Below are 25,512 nucleotides of genomic sequence, written 5' to 3'. Positions count from 1 at the left end.
TAATTTTGGCAATACACATAACTGAAAAGTATATATATTATCTTTCATTTAATTTATATATATATATATATATATATTTGCAAAAAAAAATTACTTTATACTATGTGAATCTCATCTGATTTACGTTTAAGACGTGCGTTGCACGTGCATACTTACTAGTCTCTTACTACTAGACATTTGTTTGCCCATTGTAGTGCGGCACTGGTACACGACCAAGTCAATAGTATAAAGGTTGCTCGTAGCTTCCTCCCGTTACTATCGAAAAGAAATCAAAGGCGTGCGTTGTTGAATTCTGCTGCTGCTCCTTGACTTCCGTTCTGCACGTTGCGACGACGTACGTGTAGGCTGCCGTCGTTGGTTCCTCGAAGCAGCCTGTGCGACACGCACGGGCCGTACAACTCCACTTGTTTCGAGTTTGGGTACAGGAAACATCCGAGTATTTAACAAAAAACTACCACGTTTCATGAAAACATGTTTTAAAACTACCATTTTACGAATTTGTGTCAAAAACTATCATTTTTTTACTAATCTGTGACTAAAAACTATCATGTTAGAAAAGTGCCCGATTCGCCTTTTCTGAACGCCTTTTTGACAGGATGGGCCCACAAATCAGGTTGACCATTAACTTTGACCATTAAACCCTTTAATGGTCGCGCAATGTGCGCACTCTCGCGCTAGCCACGTCATCGCCTAACGATTGGGTGTGATGCGAAGAAAAAAGAATCGAGCTAGCGATTGGACGAGGCTGTGTGTTTGACAGCTTGTTGCTATTGGCCCACATAGCAGGTTTTCGCACACGCGGCCTCTCTACTTTCATCTCCTGCAGCCCCTCGTCCCCTCCCTGCTTCTCCGCCGCCGCCGCCGCCACCACCCTCCAAATCCATCGCACGACTGCAAGAGAGCTAGCCCGCCCGCGCTGGCGACGCGCCTCCGCCTCCTGGTCTTCTCTATCTCGGCACTGGATCCGTCCCCGCCCCCGTTTGGCGTCCCGGTCGATGGCGCTGAGGAGGAGGCGGAGCGGTTCTGTCGTTGGGTTGAGCGGCGGCTGGAACGGGTTGGCCACAGAGATGGCCGTCCGCAGTGTTCTTCTCAGGCAGAGAAGAGGAGGGGAGCGTGAGATGAAGAGGGGACGGAATGGGAGACAACGAGCCCATGGAGAAGCGCCACCGGGAGCAGATCTGGCCGTCAGCGGTAAGGCGGCGCCCCACTCTAGCCATCTTCCTTCTCCCGCTATGCATATGTTGTTTGTTTGCCAATTTATTGGGCAGATTTTCAACTGGAAGACACAAAGGAGGTGGCGTAATGGGCATGGAGATCCTGGTGTTGGAAGAAGAAGATGAGCAGCCAAATACTTCTAGGTATTATCGTTTGGCATGTTTCATTAAAATTCACATTTGCAAATATTTGTGCTCAGCAGTTCTATCCCTAACTTCATGATTGCTTCTATTAAGTTCATACAGTAACACAAATATTGTGTTTGTACTATGTATTGTTTGCTTGCCTACAAACAGATGGTTGGTATATTTCTTGCAGTTTAGGAACATAGTGAAATAAGAAATGAGATTAGAAAGAAACCTGAAAGTTTCTTGCGTTGGTAGAGGGCTAATGGGTTATCTTGGAGATAAGGCAAAGGATGTACAATGTACAAGCTGCACTTGTTTGGTTTTGATACTCTTGAACGGTTCATTGTAATTGTGCTATATTTAGATTCTCAAAGTCCTTTTCACTTGTTGCAGGGTTCTATATTAATAAGCATATCTTTGCATTATACAACCTTTTGTATTTTGTCTGCTGTCCTCTTCACACTATCTTACAGCAGCATCTGCTGTGTCAGTACAAAACCTGATTGAAGTTACGAGTTAGGAGACTGCCTTTATACTTGCACAGCTACTACTAAGCCTTTCTTTTTTGTGAATATTGCCCATGTTCTTTTCATTATAATGTACTAGCCTATTGTCTTGCAACATTAATTTTATTTGATCTAAATTACAGGAATGATGAAACTCGTGTCCGCCGAGAGGCCACCTCAAGGTGGTGGTGGAGCTGCTCCGGCACCTTGACGCCCAGGGCGTCGGTGAAGAACAGGTCGGGGTACAATGCCCTGTACGTCGTGGCCAGAGAAGGACATCACAGTGAGTTTGATCCTGACCTCTTTGCTGTGAATTGCATGTCCCTCTGGTAAATTGTGGTGCCTTGAGCTTTGGAACTGTGTGATTTTCTGTTTGTTGGTTTTGTAGCGACGTACTTGGTACATACTAGCAGTTTGTTTGGTCCAGGATCTGGAAATGTATGTAAAAATGTACATAATAGTATAGTTGTGAACTGCAATACAAAGCTTGGCATAGCTTCCTTTTGCAATTAGCTGTCGTTTGGGGAAAGACATTTGTAATAGGATGACTCGCATAGCAACACTAACTTATAGTGAGAGGCTGATATTTTGCACTGCCTTCCACCCAGAACATCCTTAAGTAGGTTTCAACTAATTGGGATACAAATTACAGAACATAGATCACTCAATGTTTTAGTCTGTACAACTCCTTGCTGATTGATTTCTTCATTTTCAAATGAATTTTAGGTGTTAAAATCTCTTCGCTTGTTTCTGACCTTAGTGTATGTCTGTTTACAAGAGATTGAGTTGTTACACTTCAAAGACTGGGCTAATCGGGTAAACTGCCGTGCAAAATATGAAAAAGTTTTAGGATAGGATCACTTGCAAAAGTTTGGTGCATGATCTGGATATTTGGCATGCATTGCATGTTTGTATGATGGCTGCAGACACCTATAATTGTAGATTCACATCAAATTTGTGTGCCTTTGATGTGTTTATGCATATCCTAGATACCTTGCTTCCAATAGAACAACCAATCATCACTTTCTAATTTTAGAATGGCAATGGTGAAACTGGTGTAATCGATAATTCATTTGTATCCAGGATAAGCTAGCATAGTGTATTAACATATGCTGACTCCTGTATTATTCATTGTATGCTTATGTTGCCTATTAGTTATGTAGGACACGCGTGAGAGGTGTGCCCGTGTTTCATTGTTGCTGATGTAATAGCTTTCGAGTCACATGCCTGTCACCGTCGGAAAGTGCAAGAAGAAATCCCCGAGGAAGATCCACAAAGCCGAGAGGGAGAAGGATGAGCGTGACCTATTCAATTATCTTTTCGGTGAACTTGGCGAAATAGGTGTGCATCAATCACTAACCTCGACACCTCGTAGATTATGTCACAGCCAGCATGCTTTAGTTACCCTGTCTCTGAATTTCGGGGGTCGTTTCCTTTTCCATGTGGTTATTTGGAATGTTAGAGCTGAGCGTGGGTATGTGTGAATCTGCATCATGTTGTTACCATCCATTTTCATGTGATGCTTTCGCGGTGAATACTGGGGTTCAGTATGTGTCATGGATTTCCTTAGTTAGATCCCAGTGAACGTTTATGCTGATGAAAATGTATGAACCCATTTAAAATTAGTAACAGCAGAAGACCTCTCGGCGTTTGTTGACGATTCATTACATTATGCATACTTGTCAACATATAAAATTGTGTATTGACTGCATCCATTAACAATTTTTTTTCTAATCCATCTGTCTAACCCATGCATCTTGCATCAAGCTGTATGTGTGTTGGAGTCTATTGCTTCTTATATTGCACCGTGTGTGTCGCAGGGTCGAGGAAAAGGTCGGCGCCGACGTCGACATGCACACATTGACGCAATCTTGAGCCGACCGACACTCGCCCATCCCCGGTCGTTGTTCGTCGATGGCAGGCCGAGCTCCGCCTCCACGCCCTGCGGAGTCGGCCCGATGTGTTGGGATTGGACCTTGATGGTGTCTGCCCCCGACAGGACCTCAACAGCGACCTGCAGGTCCGCCCCCTCCCCCTCTTTTTGCTGTACACTGGGAACACTCGGCATGACATACACCCATTGATTCGTGCTTTGTCCCCACTGAGATGCCTGGATACTTATCTAAATAAGGTGCCTGACTGTAAATGGGAAACTAGTGAATGTCATGATGCTGCTTCTGTAATAGGACATGCTAGCTTGGGAATGTTCACAGTCCTTTTGTTTCACGAACTGATGAAACTGTATCTCAGAAACAACAATAATGATTGGTTTGATTTACGATATATTTTTTGCGAGTGTGGTTCGATTTACCCTGTTGTTCTGTGCAACTTAGTTTTTCGTAGGGTGAAAATTAATTAACAGTTGGTATGGAGAAAGGGAGAAGAGAGAGGCCACAGACCGGTGTGCTGATGAGCCCCCATCATAGGTGATGTTTCAAGCTTTTCTTATCTTATTATTCAAGTTTCTCTCTTGATAAAAAAATCTTATTATTCAAGTTGATTCACTCCTTCTGGATAAGTCCAAGTATGTTGTTCCTTATGTATAGGATGTTTCCTGGTACTAGGAACTCAGATCATTGTTGATAAATTCAGTAATGTATCTCACAAATGAGTAATTATGTCCACCCAATATGCTTATATTTTCATGCCGGCAAATCCAGAAAATTGTCATATTAAATGTCAACATAAAACATGCTGAATTATGTCCTCGGTCCTGCTCAAACATTACATAATGTTAATTTAACAAAGCATGTGGCTGCAAGCCAATTCTGAATTTCTTTATGGTGTAAATGAACTCTCATTAACTTCGAGCATAAAATGTTTCAGGGTACTACAAACATTTTGGTTAGCTGCAAGGATGAAGACAATGGGGAAAGAATGCAAAGATATTCAGTGAAGCCGCAGGTAGGCTGGTTGATAAGTGAACTGTTCAATTTTTCTTGTGCCATTTATATCAAAACCTTGCATGAGTTTCTATAGGTTATTCAGTGATTAGGCTTCTATTGGTTAATCTGAATTTGAATTGTACTCCGGATTAAGTGATTTTCTGATATGGTAGCTAATTTCTATTTTTTTGGCACATTCTAATTTAAAAACGAAGCAGTAACAAATCATACTTGATGTCTCAAGCAGAAAATAAACTAAATATAGCCCATTTTTCAGAATTGGGATTTCTAAACTGTTGTCCCAAAAGCATCACAAAGACACATTTCTAATTTCAGATTTAGCTTTTGGAGAACTATGGACAAGCCATGTACAAGTACATAGGCTGCTGCGTATACAGAAAGAACGAATGAAACGGGCTTGCAGATTCAGTTTTCATTTGCACGTCATCAAAGCTAATGCTTCCTGTTAAAACAACGCCCCCTGCAACAAGGTAACAGGTCTCTGCCTCGACCGATCTCCTTCGCCAGTTTATATGCAGATGGACGGTCGCACGAACAGAAAGACAATGGTGTCCAGGCTTTGGTTGCATTGCGTTACAGGACGGGAACCTCTTTTATTTCATTTCCAGTTTCACTTTTTTAGAACATTTCCAGTTTCACTCTGCCTCTCTTTTTTACTTGGCTGGACTAAAGCAAAGTAGCAACATTTACGTAAACAGAACCTGGTGTTTTCTGCTTTCTTGTTCCTCCATTGTCTTCTGCTGGTGTGTTGCTTCACTCGTATCTCCAAAAGCAATTTACTGCCCCTCCAATTCCATGGAAACTAATGGTGGATCTTATCTACCACCAGTAAAAATCAAGCCCCAATACTAACTGGCGACCATAATTTCCATTTTCCCCTTCTATAAGCCCCATATCAATCTCATTTCTGAACCCTGATCATGGACTTGACCAACAAAATATATGTTATATGCCTACAAAATGTACCATCAGAAATTTCTTTCCTATATAATATAATGGTAATACTTTTTCCATACAATATATACTTTGTTGTTCAAATCGAGGCTTTCTACCTATCGTCAGTCTTCACCAAGGACTAGGCTAGGAAAGTTACATCCTTTTGCTGTTCTTATCTTGGCATGATGCAAGGCAAAACCAAAAGGGAGAGGTTATATTATTGGCCATATTTACTTTGGTTATTAGTTGAGCACATCTAGGTTTGTTTACTGGCCACATATGGCATCATAATTAGATGCATTAGTATTTTACTGCTGCCAAATGTCGTCGGTACTAATTTTGAATTATTTCAGTCCATTTCGAGGCCGGCCACAGGCACGACATCGAGGGCATCCATAACAATCGCGGATCCTTCGACATCTGGGTGGACCGCTGCTCCGTCGTCGACTACGACGACGGGCTCATCGACATCGCTTGTCTCCAGGTCGTTCCCTTCTCTGTTATTTGTCCCTGCTACTAAGTCACTCACATGCTTGGTTTCTCTCAACAAGTATCGTTGATTACATGGGATCACTGTGTTGTGCTGATGAAAATAAACGTGTGTGTATGTGATTGCATTTTTTGCATGATTGATATATGATGATTGCTCACAATGTACAGTGGGTATGCATGTATTCTCCACAAACTTAGAATTGGCACTCTCTTTAGACCAGCTCTTCATTCTTGTATTTAAGTTGGTACTAAATCTGGAAGAGGTTTATTGTAGGTTGATGTCTTTTACATCTCATATTTTTCATCCATGTAATACGAACAAATGCACAAGATATAGACGAGAATCTGTTCATGAGCTTCACCAGCCATTTTACAGGATATACAATGTTGTTTTCTTATGCATTTTAATTACATTTACAACTGTAAGTTTGTGATGATACAAACGAAAGTTGCATACAGATTTTCTTATTTATACTATTGTTCTATCCATGCTTAACATATAAAAAATTCTTGTTTTGTTCATACTACTTAACAGTCAGCAGTTTAGTCATCTTACAAATACCAATTATGTTCCCTTTCTCACTGTATACCAGATAGATCAACACCTAGTCTGTTGTTATTTTTCTCCTGCCACTTTTGAAATTTCTACTTTATCTTTTTTAGATTACCATTTTTTCATTCGTTTGTTCTTTGTTCATACACTAGGCTGTACATACTCAAATCATCGACTGGACACCAGAAATATTGACTTCTCTTTATTCTTTCATCAGCCATTTTACTTGAGCATTAATAAATTTGGGTCCTCAAGACCTGTAGTCAATAAATGTACTTTGCTATCACCATTAATATCCATAGAACATGCTCTTATCTTTCATATCACAGAACAACTTATGTCCATGTAAATAACTTGCTTTCTTCTACCAGTATTTTCAGTTTAACTATACTGAAGAGAACCTGCTGGACTAAATTGATCCAAACAATGCTACACTCATTGTCAGACTTGCAGACGACCATCTGCTCGCCAAATGTCGAATCATGCTAGGAACTGACAAGAGGGCCACTATAACCACGAACTGGTCTGAGTTTTTTCACCGCGCCACCATTCGCAAATGAGACATCTATGCATTTCATTTCAGGATCACTTCAAAGCTCTGCCTTGTTGTCACCGTGCACCACCTCTAGATGCACTATCGAAGACGCTGCAGCCCTTGTGTCAATATAATCTAGTCCCTCCGTCTCATAATGTAAGACATTTTCTGACACGAACATTCGTGTCAGAAAACAGTTCGTGTCAGAAAACGTCTTACATTATGGAACAGAGGGAGTAATATAATGTACCACTAAGTACTCCTAATTATGCTATATCCTGTGATAACTTATGGTTTGCTTTTGGGCCCTCTTATCACATGCTTTTCAAGACGCTAAACCTATGTTGTTGCTTATGTTAAGTGCACTATTGTCAGTTAGATGTTTCATGTTCAGATCCATAATAGGCTTTCTCTATAGAGTATATATTTCTATTTCTGCTGCTAAGTTTCTTAATTAAAGCAATCATTCCAAATGCCTAATTAGAATAGAAAAGAGCGTTTCCTGCCAAAAAGAAAAAAGAAAAGAGTGTTAAAGGGGCGAGTACAACCAGGCATCGCCCAACTCCCCCTCAAGAGGCGCGCCATGGGCGCGCCCCAACACCTAGTTATTACAAATGGAGCCCATACGTCAACCCTCTTCTTCCTCCTCTCTTTCTCTCTTTGGCATTTCTACAAACACTTCGTGTGCACCTGCAGTTTGCCCGAGATCCTGGAGATGTATGCTGCCGGGATGTGCCCAAGCACCGCCGCCTACGCGCAACTCAGCTGTGCGCTGGCCCGCGCCGACACACGCTCGAGGCCGAGGCTGGCCCCGATGCACAACCGCTCAAGGCGCGGTGCGCAGTGTGCAGCCCGACCTCAGCGCTCGGCTTCTGCTGCTCGCGCGTAGCCATCAGCTCCGGCGAGGAGCAGAGCGACAGCCGGGGAGGTGGGGACGCCGTGAGCAGGGGAAACTCACGTCGGACGAAGTCTGGGACGTCCTGCTTGGCCATGGGCCCTTGCTACTGTCCGCTGCCACCGCAACTTTTGCTGCTTCCCGCCGCTGCTTGTTGTTGAGCACGCACAGACCACACACACGCGTAGCCGCCGCCGCTGCGAGCGTGTGCGCCGTCGTGCGTGAGTGAGCCCGGCAGTGGTCAGCGGCGGAGATGGCTTCTAGGTGCACATGAGGTGTTTGTATAAATGCCAAAGAAAGGGAGAGAGGACGAAGAAGAGGGCTGATGTGTGGGCCCCATTTATAATAACGGTCAACCTGACCTGCGAACCCATCCTATCAGAAAGACGTTTAGAAGAGGCGAATCGGGCACTTTCCCGGCATGGTAGTTTTTAGTCACAGATCAGCAAAAAAATGGTAGTTTTTGGCACAAATTCGTAAAGTGATAGTTTCTGGGCATGTTTTCATGAAATGTGATAGTTTTTGGTTAAATACTCGAAACATCTGAATATTTTGGCGCAAGTCTCTGGATTTTACCACCTGTCTTCACAGATTAATTTTCAAATTCGAACGAAGTTTAGATAAGTTAGCTCCAACTTATTTCGTGGAAGTGTTTTTTACAGAGTACTCTAGTCTTTTTCTCGTCGAATGTGTCATGTCCAACACGACGGAGAAGTGAATCTTTGTCTGCAAGTCAACCGAGTCACTGGCTCGCTGCAAACGGTGAAACAAACGTGTGGAGCAAGGATTTTAAGTTGACGTTGGGCACTTACTTTCACTTTATACAATGCTTGAATTCCGAACGATGTGGATCATCTTTACTTTTAATTAGGACACCACTACAAATTTGACGTCGGATTTTTAGATGGCAAATTGAACATTTTTTATGGCAATTTGTGTTTGCCAGAGATGGTAAGTTCAGTTGGTGTTTGGCAAGCATGACAAATCCGTCTCGGCTAACATCTTTTTAGGAAATTTTTGTGCTTGTAAACTAAATTTTTATGGTCAACAAAATTTACCATAAGAAACATTCGATTTGCTATGCCTAAAAATCAGACATCGGTTTTTTAGCATTAACGTACAACTAATATAAAAATTGAATGTACTCTCTCCGATCCTTTTTACTCCGCATGTAAAATTTGTCTTAAGTCAAACTCCGTAATGTTTGATCAACTTTATAAGAAAAAATGTCAACATTCACAATACGAAATCAATATAATTAGATGAGTAATGAATTCAATTTTCATGTTGTATAATTTTAGTATTGTAAATGTTGATATTTGTTCGTATAAATATGATCAAACTTTTATGAGGTGTAACTTTGGACAAATCTTATATGTGGAGTAAAAAGGATCAGAGTGAGTAGGAAGGCCAAGACGAACACTTTGATATATGGGATATGTATTATTATTATTATTATTATTATTATTATTATTATTATTATTATTATTATTATTATTATTATTATTTTGTATAGACAAAAGAAGAAATACCCACACCACGCCATGTCCCCTCCCCCACACACTACTGGGGAAGGGCTTATAGGTAAACACAAACAAGTAGTGGGCGCAGTGTATCACCTGTCATAGCTAATTTGGAAAGACAGCAGTGGGGGTGAGAGTAAATGGCCGCCACTACTACATAGTAAGTTGTGGCGGGCGAAAAACAGAGCCACAGGTAAGCCTATTCAAATTTGGCCGCATGTTGAAACCTAACAGCGGCGGGTAGGCAAAACCGACCGCCATTGCTTGGTCGACATACAGTGACGGGCGAGCCTTCCTCCCCGCACAACTGGAATTGTGGTACCCTCCAAAAGGAGGTCATCTTAGCAGCGGCGGGTGCTACAGAATGCCCGCCACAACTTCTCGCTTCTCGGGTGGTGGGCGCTATCCTGCGCCCGTCACCGTTAAACCCACATCGCTGGTGGTTCAATTTTCACCCAAAAATCGATTCGCCCCCAAAACTGGCATCCCCCGCGCTCTGTCTCCTCCCCCCTCAAATCTCGCCCGAGTCGCCGCCGCACCCCTCCTCGCGCTACCGCAGGCATGGCCTCCTCCTCCAACACCAGAGGAGGCGACTCAACGTCGTCGCCACCGCAAAGCTCTGCCCCGATGGATAGGCGCCATGTGGCCATGTCAACCTCCCCCGCTAACATTGGAGACCCCACGCCGCCTTTGAATGTCAAGAGCCGCACCTCTCCGGTATGCATGGTCAGATTTGTATTTAGGGTAAATACTAGTAGTTTATAAATACATGCAAATGTTTCTTAGTGTTATTTGTCTTTAGGGTAAATAGAAGTACATTTTGATCGATATTTAGCATGGATTATATTTGAGTAGTGTGTATTAGATATGTTATATTATTGTTGGCTTATAGTAGCAGGTTATGACATGAATGCCAATGTTTTCTATGTTGATTTTTTCTTTAATTTTGTGCCTAGGATCCCTTCTAGTGTGTTGGCTTATAGTTGCAGGTGCTACCTCTTGAGCATGCGTTGGTTTTACCTTGAAGAGGAAAGGGTGATGCGGCAAAGTAGCGTAAGTATTTCCCTCAGTTTTTGAGAACCAAAGTATCAATCCAGTAGGAGACTACACGCAAATCGCCTAGTACCTGCACAAACAATCAAGAACCTTGCAACCAACGCGATAAAGGGGTTGTCAATCCCTTCACGGACACTTGCAAAAGTGAGATCTGATAAAGATAATAAGATAAATATTTTTGGTATTTTTGTTGTATAGATTAGAAAATAAAGATTGCAAAATAAATAATAAACTAGAATTGTAGATTGGAAACTTCTATGATATGAAGTAGACCCGGGGGCCATAGGTTTCACTAGTGGCTTCTCTCAAGATAGCATATATTACGGTGGGTGAACAAATTACTGCCGAACAATTGATAGAAAAGCGCATAGTTATGAGAATATCTAGGCATGATCATGAACATAAGAATCACATCCATGTCAAGTAGACCGAAATGATTCTGCATCTACTACTATTACTCCACACATCGACCGCTATCCGGCATGCATCTAGAGTATTAAGTTCATAAGAATAGAGTAACACATTAGGCAAGATGACATGATGTAGAGGGATAAACTCAAGCAATATGATATAAACCCCATCTTTTTATCCTCGATGGCAACAATACAATATGTGCCTTGCTGCCCCTACTGTCACTGGGAAAGAACACTGCAAGATTGAACCCAAAGCTAAGCACTTCTCCCATTGCAAGAAAGATCAATCTAGTAGGCCAAACTAAACTGATAATTCAAAGAGACTTGCAAATATATCAAATCATGCATATAATAATTCAGAGAAGAATCAAATATAGTTCATAGATAATCTTGATCATAAACCCACAATTCATCGGATCTCGACAAACACACCATAAAAGAACTACATTGAATAGATCTCCAAGCACATCGAGGAGAACTTTGTATTGAGATCCAAAGAGTGAGAAGAAGCCATCTAGCTAATAACTATGGACTCGAAGGTCTGTGGTAAACTACTCACACATCATCGGAGAGGCTATGGTGTTAATGTAGAAGCCCTCCGTGATCGAATCCCCCTCAGGCAGATCGCCGGAAAAGGCCCCGAGATGGGATCTCACGGGTACAGAAGGTTGCAGTGGTGGAAAAGTGGTTTCGTGGCTCCCCTGGATGTTTTCAGGGTATAAGAGTATATATAGGCGAAAGAAGTAGGTCGGTGGAGCTACGAGGGGTCCACGAGGGTGGGGGCGCGCCTATCTTCCTCGTGGCCACCTTGTTGCTTCCTTGACCTCCACTCCAAGTCTCCTGGATTGCGTTTGTTCCAAAAAGATCCCCGCGAAGGTTTCGTTCTGTTTGATTTCCTTTTCTGTGAAACACTAAAATAGGTTAGTCCCAAAAATAATACAAAAGTGCATACTAAAGCCCATTAAACATCCAAAACAGATAATATAATAGCATGGAACAATAAAAAATTATAGATACGTTGGAGACGTATCGGCATCCCCGAGCTTAATTCCTGCTCGTCCTCGAGTAGGTAAATGATAAAAATAGAATTTTTGATGTGGAATGCTACCTAACATAATTTCCAATGTAATTCTCTTTATTGTGGCATGAACGTTTAGATCTGAAAGATTCAAGACAAAAGTTTAATATTGACATAAAAATAATAATACTTCAAGCATACTAACTAAGCAATTATGTCTTATCAAAATAACATAACCAAAGAAAGCTTATCCCTACAAAATCATATAGTTTGGCCATGCTTCATTTTCATCACACAAAATGCTCCCATCATGCACAACCCCAATGACAAGCCAAACAATTGTTTCACACTTAGCCTTTTCAAACTCTTTCAACTTTCACGCAATATATGAGCGCGGGCCATGGACATAGCACTATGGGTGGAATAGAATATGATGATGGAGGTTGTGTGAGAAGACAAAAAAGGAGAAAGTCTCACATTGACACAACTAATCAGCGGGCTATGGAGATGCCCATCAATTGATTTCAATGCAACGAGTAGGGATTGCCATGCAACGGATGCACTAGAGCTATAAATATATGAAAGCTCAACAAAAGAAACTAAGTGGGTGTGCATCCAACTTGCTTGCTCACGAAGACCTAGGACATTTTGAGGAAGCCCATCATTGGAATATACAAGCCAAGTTCTATAATGAAAAATTTCCACTAATATATGAAAGTGGCAAAATAAGAGGCTCTCTATCATGAAGATCATGGTGCTACTTTGAAGCACCAGTGTGGAAAAAGGATAATAACATTGCGAAAATTCGAATCTGAGCCCGAGCTCATCTGCACCTACGCTCAGGAAAAAAATCAAAATAAATACTAGCAAAATTCAAAAAATTCCAAAAAAATTAGGGTGGTAGATAATTTGATGCGTGAGGTACGCTCCAATTTTCAAAACATTTGGACTTCTGTGCAGCTCTCAGCAAAAAAGACAAATCGGAGGTCTGTAAAAATGTGTACTGTTCATATACTGTTCTGGTCTGATTTGTCTTTTTTGCTGAGAGCTGCAAAGAAATCCAAATGTTTTGAAAATTAGAGCGTACCTCATGCATCAAATTGTCTACCACCCTTATTTTTTTTGGAATTTTTTGAATTTTTCTAAAAAAATTATGAATTTTTTTTGACCGGGTGCAGATGCACCCGGGCACCGAAACGCCGCTCTCAGTAACATTGCCCCTTCTCTCTTTTCTCTCATTTTTTATTTGGGCCTTCTCTTTTTTTTATGGCCTCTTTTTTTATTTGCGCCCGAGTCTCATCCCGACTTGTGGGGGAATCATAGTCTCCATCATCCTTTCCTCACATGGGACAATGCTCTAATAATGAAAATCATCACACTTTTATTTACTTACAACTCAAGAATTACAACTCGATACTTAGAACAAAAATATGACTCTATGTGAGTGCCTCCGGCGGTATACCGGGATGTGCAATGAATCAAGAGTGACATGTATGAAAGAATTGTTGGGTTTCATAGTAATTTCAAAAAAAATCCTACGCACACGCAAGATCATGGTGATGCATATCAACGAGAGGGGAGAGTGTGATCTACGTACCCTTGTAGATTGACAACGGAAGCGTTAGCACAACGTGGTTGATGTAGTCGTACGTCTTCACGATCAGACCGATCCAAGCACCGTTACTCCGGCACCTTCGAGTTCTTGGCACACGTTCAGCTCGATGACGATCCCCGGGCTCCGATCCAGCAAAGCTTCGGGGATGAGTTCCGTCAGCACGGCGGCGTGGTGACAATCTTGATGTTCAACCGTTGCAGGGCTTCTCCTAAGCACTGCTACAATATGACCGAGGTGTAATATCATGGAGGGAGGCACCGCACACGGCTAAGGAATGATCACGAAGATCAACTTGTGTGTTCTAGGGTGCCCCCTTGCCCCCGTATATAAAGGAGCCAAGGGAAGGGGGCGGCCGGCCAAGGAGGGGCGCGCCAAGGGGGAGTCCTACTCCCACTGGGAGTAGGACTCCCTTCTTTCCTAGTTGGATAAGGAGAAGGGGAAAGAGGAGGAAGAGGGAAAGAAAGGGGGGGGGGGCGCCGCCCCCTTCCCTTGTCCTATTCAGACTAGGAAGGGGTGGGGCGCGCGGCCACCTCTTGCCTCCTTCCCTCTTCTCCCTTAAGGCCCATGTAGGCCCAATAACCCCCCGGGGGGTTCCGGTAACCCCCCCGGTACTCCGGTAAAATCCCGATTTCACCCGGAACGATTCCGATATCCAAATATAGGCTTCCAATATATCGATCTTTATGTCTCGACCATTTCGAGACTCCTCGTCATGTCCATGATCACATCCGGGACTTCGAACAAACTTCGATACATCAAAATGTATAAACTCATAATGAAATTGTCATCGTAATGTTAAGCGTGCGGACCCTACGGTTTCGAGAACAATGTAGACATGACCGAGACACGTCTCCGGTCAATAACCAATAGCGGGACCTGGATGCCCATATTGGCTCCTACATATTCTACGAAGATCTTTATCGGTCAGACCGCATAACAACATACGTTGTTCCCTTTGTCATTGGTATGTTACTTGCCCGAGTTTCGATCGTCGGTATCTCAATACCTAGTTCAATCTCGTTACCGGCAAGTCTCTTTACTCGTTCTGTAATACATCATCTCACAACTAACTCATTAGTTGCAATGCTTGCAAGGCTTATGTGATGTGCATTACCGAGAGGGCCCAGAGATACCTCTCCGACAATCAGAGTGACAAATCCTAATCTCGAAATACGCCAACCCAACATGTACCTTTGGAGACACTTGTAGAGCACCTTTATAATCACCCAGTTACGTTGTGACATTTGGTAGCACACAAAGTGTTCCTCCGGCAAACGGGAGTTGCATAATCTCATAGTCATAGTAACATGTATAAGTCATGAAGAAAGCAATAGCAACATACTAAACGATCGGGTGCTAAGCTAATGGAATGGGTCATGTCAATCAGATCATTCACCTAATGATGTGATCCCGTTAATCAAATAACAACTCTTTGTCCATGGTTAGGAAACATAACCATCTTTGATTAACGAGCTAGTCAAGTAGAGGCATACTAGTGACACTTTGTTTGTCTATGTATTCACACATGTATTATGTTTCCGGTTAATACAATTCTAGCATGAATAATAAATATTTATCATGATATAAGGAAATAAATAATAACTTTATTATTGCCTCTAGGGCATATTTCCTTCAGTCTCCCACTTGCACTAGAGTCAATAATCTAGTTCATATCACCATGTGATTTAACACTAATAGTTCACATCTTTATGTGATTAGTTCACATCTTCATGTGACCAACACCCAAAGGGTTTACTAGATTCAGTAATCTAGTTCACATCGCTATGCGATTAACACCCAAAGAGTACTAAGGTGTGATCATGTTTTGCTTGTGAGAGAAGTTTAGTCAACGGGTCTGCCACATTCAGATCCATATGTATTTTGCAAATTTCTATGTCAACAATGCTCTGCACATAGCTACTTTAGCTAATTGCTCCCACTTTCAATATGTATCCAGATTGAGACTTAGAGTCATCTGGATTAGTGTCAAAACTTGCATCGACGTAACCCTTTACGACGAACCTTTTTGTCACCTCCATAATCGAGAAACATATCCTTATTCCACTAAGGATAATTTTGACCGTTGTCCAGTGATCTACTCCTAGATCACTATTGTACTACCTTGCCAAAATCAGTGTAGGATATACAATAGATCTGGTACATAGCATGGCATACTTTATAGAACCTATGGCTGAGGCATAGGGAATGACTCTCATTCTCTTTCTATCTTCTGTCGTGGTCGGGTTTTGAGTCTTACTCAATTTCACACCTTGTAACATAGACAAGAACTCTTTCTTTGACTGTTCTATTTTGAACTACTTCAAAATCTTGTCAAGGTATGTACTCATTGAAAAAAAACTTATCAAGCGTCTTGATCTATCTCTATAGATCTTGATGTTCAATATGTCAGCAGCTTCACTGAGGTCTTTCTTTGGAAAATTCCTTTCAAACACTCCTTTATGCTTTGCAGTATAATTCTACATTATTTCCGATCACCAATATGTCATTCACATATACTTATCAGAAATGTTGTAGTGCTCCCACTCACTTTCTTGTAAATACAGGCTTCATCGCAAGTCTGTATAAAACTATATGCTTTGATCAACTTATCAAAGCGTATATTCCAACTCCGAGATGCTTGCACCAGTCCATAGATGGATCGCTGGAGCTTGCATATTTTGTTAGCACCTTTAGGATTGACAAAATCTTCTGGTTGTATCATATACAACTCTTCTTTAATAAATCTATTAAGGAATGCAGTTTTGTTTATCCATTTGCCAGATTTCATAAAATGCGGCAATTGCTAACATGATTCGGACAGACTTAAGCATAGATACGAGTGAGAAACTCTCATCGTAGTCAACACCTTGAACTTGTCGAAAACCTTTTGCGACAATTCTAGCTTTGTAGATAGTAACACTACTATCAGCGTCCGTCTTCCTCTTGAAGATCCATTTATTCTCAATTGCTTGCCGATCATCGGGCAAGTCAACCAAAGTCCATACTTTGTTCTCATACATGGATTCCATCTCAGATTTCATGGCCTCAAGCCATTTTGCGGAATCTGGGCTCACCATCGCTTCTTCATAGTTCGTAGGTTCGTCATGGTCAAGTAGCATGACCTCCAGAACAGGATTACCGTACCACTCTGGTGCGGATCTCACTCTGGTTTACCTACGAGATTCGGTAGTAACTTGATCTGAAGTTACATGATCATCATCATTAGCTTCCTCACTAATTGGTGTAGTAGTCACAGGAACAGATTTCTGTGATGAACTACTTTCCAATAAGGGAGAAGGTACAATTACCTTATCAAGTTCTACTTTCCTCCCACTCACTTCTTTCGGGAGAACCTCCTTCTCTAGAAAGGATCCATTCTTAGCAACGAATGTCTTGCCTTTGGATCTGTGATAGAAGGTGTACCCAACAGTAACTTTTTGGGTATCCTATGAAGACACACTTTTCCGATTTGGGTTTGAGCTTATCAGGATGAAACTTTTTCACATAAGCATTGCAACCCCAAACTTTAAGAAACGACAACTTTGGTTTCTTGCGAAACCACAGTTCATACAGTGTCGTCTCAACAGATTTAGATGGTGCCCTTTTAACGTGAATGCAGCTGTCTCTAATGCATAACCCCAAAACGATAGTGGTAGATCGGTAAGAGACATCATAGATTGCACTATATCCAATAAAGTACGGTTATGACGTTCGGACACACCATTATGCTGTGGTGTTCCATGTGGCATGAGTTTGTGAAACTATTCCACATTGTTTTAATTGAAGACCAAACTCGTAACTCAAATATTTGTCTCCGCGATCAGATCGTAGAAACTTTATTTTCTTGTCACGATGATTTTCCACTTCACTCTGAATTTCTTTGAACTTTTCAAATGTTTCAGACTTATGTTTCATCAAGTAGATATACCCATATCTGCTCAAATCATCTGTGAAGTTCAGAAAATAATGATACTTGCCGTGAGCCTTAACACTCATCGGACCGCATACATCAGTATGTATTATTTCCAACAAGTCAGTTGCTCGCTCCGGAGAACGGAGTCTTAGTCATCTTGCCCATGAGTCATGGTTCGCAAGCATCAAGTGATTCATAACCAAGTGATTCCAAAATCCCATCAGCATGGAGTTTCTTCATGCGCTTTACACCAATATGACCTAAACGGCAGTGCTACAAATAAGTTGCACTATCATTATTAACTTTGTATCTTTTGGTTTCAATATTATGATTATGTGTATCACTACGATCGAGATCCAACGAACTATTTTCATTGGGTGTGTAACCATAAAAGATTTTATTCATGTAAACAGAACAACAATTTATTCTCTTACTTAAATGAATAACCGTATTACAATAAACATGATCAAATCATATTCATGCTTAACGCAAACACCAAATAACACTTATTCAGGTTCAACACTAATCACAAAAGTATAGGGAGTGTGCGATGATGATCATATCAATCTTGGAACCAGTTCCAACACACATCGTCACTTCACCCTTAACTAGTCTCTGTTTATTCTGCAACTCCCGTTTCGAGTTACTAATCTTAGCAACTGAACTAGTATCAAATACTGAGGGGTTGCTATAAACACTAGTAAAGTACACATCAATAACATGTATATCAAATATACTCACTTTGCCATCCTTCTTATCTGCCAATCACTTGGGGTAGTTCTGCTTCCAGTGACCAGTCCCTTTGCAGTAGAAACACTTAGTCTCAGGCTTAGGACCAGACTTGGGCTTCTTCACTTGAGCAGCAACTTGCTTGCTGTTCTTCTTGAAGTTCCCCTTCTTCCCTCTGCCCTTTTCTTGAAACTAGTGGTCTTGTCTACCATCAACACTTGATGTTTTTCTCGATTTCTACCTTCGTCAATTTCCGCATTACGAAGAGCTTGGGAATCGTTTCCGTTATCCCTTGCATATCATAGTTCATCACGAAGTTCTACTAACTTGGTGATGGTGACTAGAGAATTCTGTCAATCACTATCTTATCTGGAAGATTAACTCCCACTTGATTCAAGCGATTGTAGTACTCAGACAATCTGGGCATATGCTCACTAGTTGAGCGATTCTCCTCCATCTTTTAGCTATAGAACTTGTTGGAGATTTCATATCTCTCAACTCGGGTATTTGCTTGAAATATTAACTTCAACTCCTAGAACATCTCATATGCTCTATGACGTTCAAAACGTCTTTGAAGTCCCGATTCTAAGCCATTAAGCATGGTGCACTAAACTATCAAGTAGTCATCATATTGAGCTAGCCAAACGCTCATAACGTCTGCATCTGCTCCTGCAATAGGTCCGTCACCTAGCGGTGCATCAAGGACATAATTCTTCTGTGCAGCAATGAGGATAAACCTCAGATCACGGATCCAATCCGCATCATTGCTACTAACATCTTTCAACACAATTTTCTCTAGGAACATATCAAAATAAACACAGGGAAGCAACAACGCGAGCTATTGATCTACAACATAATTTGCAAAATACTACCAGGACTAAGTTCATGATAAATTTAAGTTCAATTAATCATATTACTTAAGAACTCCCACTTAGATAGACATCCCTCTAATCCTGTAAGTGATTACGTGATCCAAATCAACTAAACCATGTCCGATCATCACGTGAGATGGAGTAGTTTCATTGGTGAACATCACTATGTTGATCATATCTACTATATGATTCACGCTCGACCTTTCGGTCTCCGTGTTCTGAGGCCATATCTGTATATGCTTGGCTCGTCAAGTATAACCTGAGTATTCCACGTGTGCAACTGTTTTGCACCCATTGTATTTGAACGTAGAGCCTATCACACCCGATCATCACGTGTTGTCTCAGCACGAAGAACTTTCGCAACGGTGCATACTCAGGGAGAACACTTCTTGATAATTAGTGAGAGATCATCTTATAATGCTACCGTCAATCAAAGCAAGATAAGATGCATAAAAGATAAACATCACATGCAATCAATATAAGTGATATGATATGGCCATCATCATCTTGTGCTTGTGATCTCCATCCTCGAAGCACCGTCGTGATCACCATCGTCACCGGCGCGACACCTTGATCTCCATCGTAGCATCGTTGTCGTCTCGCCAATCTCATGCTTCCACGACTATCTCTACCGCTTAGTGATAAAGTAAAGCATTACAGCGCGATTGCATTGCATACAATAAAGCGACAACCATATGGCTCCTGCCAGTTGCCGATAACTCGGTTACAAAACATGATCATCTCATACAATAAAATTTAGCATCATGTCTTGACCATATCACATCACAACATGCCCTGCAAAAACAAGTTAGACGTCCTCTACTTTGTTGTTGCAAGTTTTACGTGGCTGCTACGGGCTTAAGCAAGAACCAATCTTACCTACGCATCAAAACCACAACGATAGTTTGTCAAGTTGGTGCTGTTTTAACCTTCGCAAGGACCGGGCGTAGCCACACTCGGTTCAACTAAAGTTGGAGAAACTGTCACCCGCTAGCCACCTTTGTGCAAAGCACGTCGGGAGAACCGGTCTCGCGTAAGCGTACGCGTAATGTCGGTCCGGGCCGCTTCGTCCAACAATACCGCCGAACCAAAGTATGACATGCTGGTAAGCAGTATGACTTATATTGCCCACAACTCACTTGTGTTCTACTCGTGCATATAACATCAACACATAAAACCTAGGCTCGGATGCCACTGTTGAGTTTCGTAGTAATTTCAAAAAAATTCCTATGCACACGCAAGATCTTGGTGATGCATAGCAACGAGAGGGGAGAGTGTGATCTACGTACCCTTGTAGATCGACAATGGAAGCGTTAGCACAACGTGGTTGATGTAGTCGTACGTCTTCACGATCCGACCGATCCAAGCACCGTTACTCCGGCACCTCCGAGTTCTTGGCACACGTTCAGCTCGATGACGATCCCCGGGCTCCGATCCAGCAAAGCTTCGGGGATGAGTTCCGTCAGCACGACGGCGTGGTGACGATCTTGATGTTCAACCGTCGCAAGGCTTCACCTAAGCACTGCTACAATATGACCGAGGTGTAATATCGTGGCGGGGGGCACCGCACACGGCTAAGGAACGATCACGAAGATCAACTTGTGTGTTCTAGGGTGCCCCCTTGCCCCCGTATATAAAGGAGCCAAGGGGAGGGGGCGGCCGGCCAAGGAGGGGCGCGCCAAGGGGGAGTCCTACTCCCACTGGGAGTAGGACTCCCTTCTTTCCTAGTTGGATAAGGAGAAGGGGAAAGAGGAGGAAGAGGGAAAGGAAAGGGGGGGGGCGCCGCCCCCTTCCCTTGTCCTATTCGGACTAGGAAGGGGTGGGGCGCGCGGCCACCTCTTGCCTCCTTCCCTCTTCTCCCTTAAGGCCCATGTAGGCCCAATAACCCCCCGGGGGGTTCCGGTAACCCCCCCCCCCGGTACTCCGGTAAAATCCCGATTTCACCCGGAACGATTCCGATATCCAAATATAGGCTTCCAATATATCGATCTTGATGTCTCGACCATTTCGAGACTCCTCGTCATGTCCATGATCACATCCGGGACTTCAAACAAACTTCGGTACATCAAAATGTATAAACTCATAATGAAACTGTCATCGTAACGTTAAGCGTGCGGACCCTACGGTTTCGAGAACAATGTAGACATGACCGAGACACGTCTCCGGTCAATAACCAATAGCGGGACCTGGATGCCCATATTGGCTCCAACATATTCTACGAAGATCTTTATCGGTCAGACCGCATAACAACATACATTGTTCCCTTTGTCATCGGTATGTTACTTGCCCGAGTTTCGATCGTCGGTATCTCAATACCTAGTTCAATCTCGTTACCGGCAAGTCTCTTTACTCGTTCCGTAATACATCATCTCACAACTAACTCATTAGTTGCAATGCTTGCAAGGCTTATGTGATGTGCATTACCTAGAGGGCCCAGAGATACCTCTCCGACAATCGGAGTGACAAATCCTAATCTCGAAATACGCCAACCCAACATGTACCTTTGGAGACACCTGTAGAGCACCTTTATAATCACCCAGTTACATTGTGACGTTTGGTAGCACACAAAGTGTTCCTCCGGCAAATGGGAGTTGCATAATCTCATAGTCATAGGAACATGTATAAGTCATGAAGAAAGCAATAGCAACATACTAAACGATCGGGTGCTAAGCTAATGGAATGGGTCATGTCAATCAGATCATTCACCTAATGATGTGATCCCGTTAATCAAATAACAACTCTTTGTCCATGGTTAGGAAACATAACCATCTTTGATTAACGAGCTAGTCAAGTAGAGGCATACTAGTGACACTCTGTTTGTCTATGTATTCACACATGTATTATGTTTCCGGTTAATACAATTCTAGCATGAATAATAAACATTTATCATGATATAAGGAAATAAATAATAACTTTATTATTGCCTCTAGGGCATATTTCCTTCAAGAATTATGAAGGTGACTTTGCCACAAATACGATGTCAACTACATGATCATGCAAAGCAATATGTGAGATATGGGAAATGTATTATTATATAGACACACGAAGAAATACCCACACCACGATACTACAGGGTGGTATGGACGGAACCTTAGCCGCCACCCTGTCCCCTCCCCCACGACCACCTCCTAAAAATAAACTTACCAAGCTCGCCTAGAGAGGATAGATAGCTTCGAGGAATTCTAGCTGTCATTATCTCCTTTTCATGCCTCCCCCCATGTTCTCGGATGCTCACGAAGGGCATTGGCATGTAGTGTCATCGCGCGCCAATGCATGCTCATTGTAATGCCCCAACCAAACTAGTCAGTTCATCCATCAGTTTCTGGCCATTGTGCATGGCTACCACCTAGGATCTAGACCGACCTCACAGATTAACACTAGTCTTTCCCATGCACTTTGTTCTCATTCGCGCCCGCCCAAAATGTGTAGTGCTTTCTATCCCTTAGGAGCAGCGAACACTGAAGGAAATATGACCTAGAGGCAATAATAAAGTTGTTATTTATATTTCCTTATATCATGATAAATATCTATTATTCATGCTAGAATTGTATTAACGGAAAACTTGATACATGTGTGAATACATAGACAAAACAAAGTGTCCCTAATATGCCTCTACTAGACTAGCTTGTTAATCAAAGATGGTTAAGTTTCCTAACCATAAACATGTGTTGTCATTTGATGAGCGGGATCACATCATTAGGAGAATGATGTGATGGACAAGACCCATCCGTTAGCTTAGCATAATGATCGTTAAGTTTTATTGCTACTGCTTTCTTCATGACTTATACATATTCCTTTGACTATGAGATTATGCAACTCCCGGATACCAGAGGAATACCTTGTGTGCTATCAAATGTCACAACGTAACTGGGTGATTATAAATATGCTCTACGGATATCTCTGAAGGTGTTTTGTTGGGTTGGCATAGATCAAGATTAGGATTTGTCACTCCGAGTATCGAAGAGGTATCTCTGGGCCCTCTCGGTAATGCACATCATGATAACCCTTGCAAGCAATGTGACTAATGAGTTAGTTGCGGGATGATGCATTATAGAACGAGTAAAGAGACTTTCCAGTAACGAGATTGAACTAGGTATGAAGATACCGACGATCGAATCTTGACTCTCGAGCAAGTAACATACTGATGACAAAGGGAATGACGTATGTTGTCATTATGGTTTGATTGATAAAGATCTTCATAGAATATGTGGGAACCAATATGAGCATCCAGTTTCCGCTATTGGTTATTGACCGGAGAGGTGTCTCGGTCATGTCCACATAGTTCTCGAACCCATAGGGTCCGCACGCTTAACGTTCGATGATGATTTGTATTATGAGTTATATGTTTTGGTGACGGAAAATTGTTCGGAGTCCTGGATGAGATCACGGACATGACGAGGAGTCTCGAGATGGTCGAGAGGTAAAGATTGATATATTGGACGATAGTATTCGGACACCGGAAGTGTTTCGGAATGTATTGGGTACATATTAGAGTACCGGGGTGGGGGTGGGGTTACCGGAACCCCCTGGGGGAAGACATGGGCCATATGGGCCATGCGAGGGAGGCAAGGCAGCCCACAAGGTGTGGCGCCCCCTCCCCAGGGAAGGAGTCAGAATTGGGCTAGGGGAGGGGGCGGCGCCCCCCCTTTCCTTCTCCGCCCTCTCCTCCCTCCTTTCCCCTTCCGGTAAAAGGAAAGGGAGGGGGGGCGAATTGGACTAGGAGTCCAAGTGTGAGTCCTCCCACTTGGCGCGCCCATAGTATGGCCTCCTCCCCTCTCCCTCCTTTATATACGGGGGCAGGGGGCACCTCTAGGGCACATTAATTGTTCTTAGCCGTGTGCAGTGCCCCCCTCCACCGTTTACTCCTCCAGTCATGTTGTCGTAGTGCTTAGGCCAAGCCCTGCGCGGATCACTTCACCATCCACATCACCACGCTGTCATGCAACTCCCGAATACCGGAGGAACACTTTGTGTGCTACCAAACGTCACAACATAACTGGGTGATTATAAAGGTGCTCTACAGGTGTCCCCGATGGTGTTTGTTGAGTTGGCATGGATCAAGATTAGGATTTGTCACTCCGATTATCAGAGCGGTATCTCTGGGCCCTCTCGGTAATGTACATCACTATAAGCCTTGCAAGCAATGTAGCTAATGAGTTAGTTACCGGATGTGACATTACAGAACGATTAAAGAGACTTGTCGGTAACGAGATTGAACTAGGTATTGGAATATCGACGATCGAATCTCGGGCAAGTAACATACCGATGACAAAGGGAACAACGTATATCGTCATGCGGTTTGACCGATAAAGATCTTCGTAGAATATGTAGGAACCAATATGAGCATCCAGGTTCCGCTATTGGTTATTGACCGGAGACATGTATCGGTCATGTCTACATAGTTCTTGAACCTGTAGGGTCCGCACGCTTAAAGTTCGATGACAATCGGTATTACGAGTTTATGTGTTTTGATGTACCGAAGGTAGTTCGGAGTCCCAGATTTGATCACGGACATGACAAGGAGTCTCGAGATGGTCAAGACGTAAATATCAATATATTGGAAGCCTATGTTTGGACATCAGAATGGTTCCGGGTGAAATTGGGAGTATACTGGAGCACCGGGAGGTTACCAGAACCCCCCGGGGGGTATATGGGCCTTATTGGGCCTTAGTGGAAGAGAGGGGAAAGAAGAAAAGGAGGGGGCGCCCCCCAAGCCCAATCCGAATTGGAAAGGGGCGCCCCTTTCCTTCCTTCTTCCTCCTCCTTCCTTCTCTCCTAAAACCAACAAAGGGAAGAGGGGGAATCCTACTCCCGGTGGGAGTAGGGCTCCCTTGGGGCGCGCCTAGAGAGGCCGGCCCCCTCTCCTCCTCCACTCCTTTATATACGGGGGAGGGGCACCCATAGACACACAAGTTGATCATTGATCTTTATCCGTGTGCGGTGCCCCCCTCCACCATAATCCACCTTGGTAATATCGTAGCGGTGCTTAGGCAAAGCCCTGTTCCGGTAGCAACATCATCACCATCATCACGCCGTCGTGCTGACGAAGCTCTCCCTCGACACTTTGCTGGATCAAGAGTTCGAGGGATGTCATCGAGATGAACGTGTGCAGAACTCGGAGGTGCTGTACGTTCGCTACTTGATCAGTTGAATCGAGAAGACGTTCGACTACATCAACCGCGTGAAACTAACGCTTCCGTTTTCGGT

General features: G+C 42.8%; 1 long non-coding RNA gene across 6 annotated transcripts; it reads left to right on the top strand.

The window, feature by feature from the left end:
* The first annotated feature begins 822 nt into the window (after positions 1-822).
* Positions 823-7,626, top strand: LOC119327924. 6 transcript variants are annotated; one of them, XR_005158753.1, is made up of 8 exons: positions 823-1,358; positions 1,993-2,132; positions 3,005-3,190; positions 3,683-3,869; positions 4,183-4,275; positions 4,676-4,753; positions 5,071-5,225; positions 6,045-7,626. It is a non-coding gene; the product is annotated as an uncharacterized LOC119327924 (long non-coding RNA). The 6 variants fall into 6 exon arrangements; XR_005158752.1 differs by having other exon boundaries at positions 3,617-3,869; XR_005158751.1 differs by having other exon boundaries at positions 3,005-3,869; positions 6,045-6,175; positions 7,108-7,626.
* Positions 7,627-25,512: the final 17,886 nt, after the last annotated feature.

Source organism: Triticum dicoccoides, chromosome 7A, assembly GCF_002162155.2.
Source record: "Triticum dicoccoides isolate Atlit2015 ecotype Zavitan chromosome 7A, WEW_v2.0, whole genome shotgun sequence".
Lineage (NCBI taxonomy): Eukaryota > Viridiplantae > Streptophyta > Magnoliopsida > Poales > Poaceae > Triticum > Triticum dicoccoides.
The sequence above is the reverse complement of the archived record's forward strand: the minus strand, read 5'-3'. Positions and strand labels throughout refer to the sequence as shown.